Genomic DNA, 6,030 nt, shown 5'->3' with positions numbered 1-6,030 from the left:
TTGTGGTTTGTTTTTGCCTTTCCCTTGCTACTGACTTCTGCAGTGCTGGACATCTCTGTTTCCGTTGTTTTTGCCAGTTAAGGGCTGGGCCCATGGAGGACCTTACATGCAAGTGGGATATAAATGCTTGGTTTCAAAATGCAGATGTAAAGGATGCTGCTCTGTTATTTTTCAATTTTAGAGGGACATAGCCTCCACTGTAGGTACTTGGCACACTCAATTTTTAAGGTGAAACCTCTTTGGAACCGAGCATTGATTGTTTTGAGCAGGTTGATTTTCATTTGTGTTTCCATCTCTACAAACCAGGTATTTCTTCATCTCTCTTTTCCCCCAGAGATCAGTGGATCATAGCATTTCAACTAGGACAGATTTTGGACGTAATTTAGCAGAGTCCATGATGTTCTTTGGTAGTGTGTTCTGGTTTAGGGGATGGTGAGGTTTTATTTAGGACTGAATAAAATAAATTCTGGAACAAGGTGATGTTTCTGACAATGTTCGTTGCAGATGCTTGGGTGGAGCATGTGAAAGTCAAAGCAAAGAGAAGAAGCATCTTGTCTTATTAAATCAGGATCAGATTTTTCTAGCTTCTGGAGGAGGACCTTAGTCACTTAATTAAGGCTAATTTGAGATTCTTCATGGGTTTTTTTTTCCTTGATTTGCTATGATTTTCTATTGCTTAAAGATCTAGGAGTGGAGGCAGAGGAAGGATTCAACTGAAGTGTTCTTGATTCTTTTAGTAAAAATACAGAAATACAGTGATGAACCTCACAGTCACACTCAGCTATGAACTTGACACATTTTGGGGAATATTGTTTTGCATCCCTCCAGCACTTCTTAAAGTGCAGAAAAAAAAAGAACATATTAAGCTAGAAGAAAAAAGAGGGCCTATTGGAAAATGATTCAAAGTCTGAATTAGTTACCTTTACCTCACGTTTCAGAGCTATCTCTTACCTTGCCAGATGGTTTATCTTTTCACCTGCCTATATAATAGCAGTATTACAGGGTGTTACCACAGCTTTTGCAGGCTAACATTGTGCTTTTGTCATATCCAGTCATCCCAGTGCTCTGTTTTGGGGTTTTATTGAAAACCTATATTTGCTTAGGTTATTTATGTACGTGTTAATAATTTTTTTTCTTTCACTAAATTTTTGACTAATTAAATGTGTTCTTGTGAGTTTTCCAGAAATCATCTGGTTTTGACTTAATCCAGAATCTTTATAATCATGCAGAACCGTTTGTTTTCTGAATTCCAGGTAGGAATAATTTGGGTTTCAAGGGTGGAGGGGTGAAATTTGCTTTGTAGTCCATCTCTTAGCAATACACTCTATATAACATTGTTTCAAAATGACCTTGATCAACTGGGGGAAATAGCCAAAATTAGTGGAGTAAAATTTTAAGAGATATGCCCTGTTACTGCACTACAGGGCACGGAAGAAGTATTAGAAGATAAATAGGCTGATAGTGTACTGCAAATTGAATGAACTAACAACATCTGAAAGAGATCAAAAAGAATGGCTTTGCTGTAATTTGTAATAGTACTTTTCTTTGTATCTTTCTCTGTCCATTTTGGGCTCTGTATGTTAAAATAATGCAGAAAATTCGGGGGAAGGTGTTCATCACAGGACAACAGAGGTCTTAAGACATATGAAAGGTATGAGGTTAGAAGAACTTTAAAGTAAATAATTTGTTCAGCTCAACAAGAAACAGACAAATACTTTTAAAAACAATATTCAAATATGTAAATGGCTGAAGGGGTGAACTGTTGTAATCTGTAAACTGTAAGCTGTGTAATCACTGTGTGCTGGTTGTAGGAGAAGCTGTAGTTTGGATTTGAGGCTGTTCCCTAACTGAGCACTGTATCTAGGTGGTAGCAGATGCTCCTTTGCTCTAGAGCTGTTTTAGGAGGGATTTGACAGTCACCTGCTGTGAGATTCTTGGCCTCCGGTGCTCAGCGCACCATCTCTGGAGCTCTTAGGCTTCTACTTCGTCTTAAATAAGTTAACTTAAATGAGCAAAGCAGCTAATAGTTAAAAAGGTTATTTATTACAAAGTACATTAGTCTCAAAAACACACAGAAAACCAATAGCAAAGCAATGGCAAATGGCAAGAGCAAATGGCTAAAAGCCCTGGCAAGAGCCAGTGAATGGCTGAAAGCACCAACTCTCCCCAATGCATACTCTTACATAGGATTTTTCCAACAAGATACAAGCTCGGACCACCACTCCTTAACCTATTAGAATTCTAGTTTCTTAGCACACCAGGTTACGTATACAACTACTCATACAATCTGTCTTGTTCTATTTGAAAAATGTAAACAGTATTCTTACTATAGCTCTATTATGTCTAAAGTCTTGTCTACAACTGTGGGCCTGGAGCCTCTTGCTGAAGATACCAATGTTTCAACCTTCACTAGAACTTGCTCTGCTACTCTGGCATTTGAAACCTTTCACTTACTAAAAGCATTAGAACTCACCCTAAAATTACTGACTTAATTCTACTTAAATGTCTATGTGTGAGTGGCTTAATATACTTCAGTCTGTTCAGAGGCTTTAATTCAATCCTTGCACTCTGATTTCTCCCTGATTCTGAGAATCCCCTAACTCATTGACTCCAGCAACCTGCTATAGCTTTGTCTGGATGTTTGTGAACCTGCCCCTGTATGGTGGTGGCTCAGCTGCTCCCTGAGATCCTATCCCACCTTACTCTGTGTGGTTTCACTGGAAAGAATTCCTGTGACTGTAACAAACGTAGCATTTGTTGTTGCAGTTTTGCTGGATCTAGCTAATGGCTTACAAATGTTTACAGTGTGCAAGTGTTGTACAAGTAGGGAAAACAAAATTATGCTCCTTCAACTTCCCATTATACACGGGAAGATGAGCTTGAGTTGTGTGTGCTGTGTTGCTGATACTTGACCTTGCCCTAGCTCCCTGTACTTCTCCAGCAGTTCACTCTGCTAGGTTCCCTTTAATCTCATTTCTAAATCCCTTAGCTTTTTGGGCAAGAAGAGGGCATGTATTGCCCTTCTCCCAGTTTGTGTTGGCTCATTGACAAGCCAAGTAAGTCAGATAACTTGGTTTTTCCCTTGATAAGGACACTTAGTTCGGGCACTCTGATCTGCCTGCCACCAGGTGTCACAAAATGCGTGACATTCATACCTCTCACACTTCAGCTCTTCTTTCAAACATGGTTTGGTGAATGAATTCAAAAGTCACTACCAGAGGACTGATGCTGCATAAATCCTAGGAATAGGTGGAAAACCTTACAAAAAGCAAAGATGAAGTAATTCACTTTAATATTACAAAACCTTACCTTACCAAAGGGAATGATGAAGCGGTTAACAAAATTAATTTTTTTAATTGAAGTAAGTCTGATGCTTCCCTGGATCCAAGGCAGATAGAATCTGAAGTCTTTCTTTATTTCTTTTCTGCATCCTCCAGACATAAAATCTCTTTTTTAAAAGTTAAAATAGATCATGAAGTATCTAAATTATGAAGTTAAACTCATGAGACATCTGTTGCTAATTGAGGAATAAACATCAGGTCATAAGACTTCTTTATCCTAAAGTTCATATTTCATTATGAACTCAAAACCTCTTATATATTTGTAGAGCTACAATTTTCCCAGCATAAAGTGAAAGAAGATGGTCGGAAAAAAAAACCCTCAAGGCTGAGCTGGCATTTTTCAAATACTAAGTACATGGGTATATGTCCGGCAAGCCACTGGAAAAGCCACCTATCATTATGTCCCACATAGAATATGAGAAGAACTTCAACACTGTATAAAATGGAGTCACAAGGCCTAATAAATGCTTTTCAAAATGTCTTTGTTAACTAAAATTGTTGCAGTCCTGGAGGAAAAACTGTGGTGTGTATTTACCTCCACTATCTATGCACTTGTTTGCCGTGGAAACAAAAGGATGAACTTTCTATGGTAACCACTATAAGGGAAAACCTAAATGTTGCCTTTCATGTGGAACTCCATCCATTGATGTATTTTATTTGCATTATTTTTTTTCCCACAGTAATTGTGTAAAAGAATGGTTCATTGATGCTGAATTTCTTAACTGGAAGCCAGACACAATTGCAATTTGTCCTTTAATGCTAGAAGTTCCTTGTAGCAGTCATCTTTTTCCCATTAACCAGTGGAGGAGGTGTTGCCTTTGTTCTGTGCAGAGACCTTCATGGACCCCATCACTGCAGTGAATGCCTCCCAAGCACTCTTCTGAAAACATCCTGCTGGGATAGGAAAATACTGCTATCCTTATTTTGTAGATGATCAGCTGAGATATTTGGTGATCTGCCCACAGCCAAGCTTGAAATCCGTGGGAGAAGTAGGAATAAAATCTACAGTCCTTGCTCATTGCCGTTGCTGACACACAATGCTAGCTTTTTTTTGTTCTTTTTTTTCCCCCACCAACTGTGAGCTTCACTTACATGTTTAGAAGATGGTGTTGACTTTTCTACATCTATTGGTTTATAATTTTGTTGCTGCCTATTCTTGTATATAACTTTTTAAATTTGTTTAAAAGTTAAAAAAAAATCCTGGAACCTCTAAACTTCTAAATCTACTGATATCCTTATCAAAAGAGGAGGGAGAATTATTGCTGAGTTACCGTCTCATTGAGTAGGGATGAGCTGAGCCTGGCACATTGATAGAAGTTTGGTAAGTGTAAGTAAACTGATAGATTCTAGTTATTAAGTCAATACTTCAGCTATACAAACTAGAGGAAAAATACAGGATGACCATCCTAAACAGCAACTCCAACCTTCTGTTGGACCTGAAACACGCATCAACAATGCTTTTATCCTCGTCTTCCTTTGTACTTCGTGCATTTTGTTCTTAGAAGTGAGTGAACAGTCTTTCTGTCTTTTGTCACACATAAGAGTGACTTTTCAGAGTTGTTGAGCACTTGCAACATCATACTGAATTTGGAAAACTGCCCAGAAGGCCAATTGCCCTGCACAGTCTCACTGACAAAGGATCATCAGCATTTGAGAGGGTGGAGATTCATGTCAAAATACAAAACTGAATGCATTTTTAAGACACTTCTGCTGTGTAGCAGGTGTGTGTGTCTCTGTAATGTGAAATACGACCTCTATTAAAACCACGGGTTGGTGGGCTGGGTGCAGAAATTAGAATTGAATTGAAAGGACTGTGTTACACAGCTTGTCACTTTGACACAAAATTAGATTAGACCAGAAGGGATTAAAATTAGTGTTATTGTGTGGGATTTTGGCTAAAAACAGACTGGATTTGTGAGCTCCCAGGAAACAACTGCTGTTTTGTGTCTGCTGCAAAACTGTAACACCATAGCATTGAACTGGGTGGTGATGTAGCAATAGCCTTGTACAATGAGCATCCTTCCGAGGTGAACTGGTAAGCCAGTCTGGCCTGTACCGTGTTATTATGTTAGGCCTGCTTGCCTTTAGGAATGAGTTGGTTACTCACATGATGTGCTGAGCTGCCAACAGTGCTTGGTTTTTGTTTGGTTTTTTGTTTTGTTTTGTTTTGTTTTAATAAGTACTGATCTTAGAAAGTAAAATTTGCATCTTTAATGCGTCTTTCTGTTTAATACCAGTGAGAGTAATCTTGTATTTCACCAAAACTACAAGTGTTTAGTTTCCTGGATAATTGGTGGTTTCTCTGAAAAGACTTGGACAATTGCTATAGTAAAACACCTGCGAAGAAATTCCCTGTGAAATCAAAGGTGAAGGTGTTAAGACATCAAGATGATAAAACTTAGATCAAAGTAGCCAGCAGAAGAGGCCATAGAGGAACAGGTTGTCCTTTAAGCTTCACTGCATTGTGTGAGGTGTCACCCCTCTCTTTCTGTAGATTTCATGAAGGAAGCAAAGCTATTCTTTCCTCATGTAATTCAATGAGAGCCCTCAGCTAGATGATCAGCAGGAAAGCACCTGCCTTCCTTACTTTGGGTTTGATGACAGACCCCAGTTTTTGATAGGAGTTGGTTAATCCATAATCCCAGCATGTGCCCACGGCAACACCTGCCACACAGGTGAGCTTTTCATC

The sequence above is a fragment of the Erithacus rubecula genome (genome assembly GCF_903797595.1).
Source record: "Erithacus rubecula genome assembly, chromosome: 6".
Lineage (NCBI taxonomy): Eukaryota > Metazoa > Chordata > Aves > Passeriformes > Muscicapidae > Erithacus > Erithacus rubecula.
The sequence above is the reverse complement of the archived record's forward strand: the minus strand, read 5'-3'. Positions refer to the sequence as shown.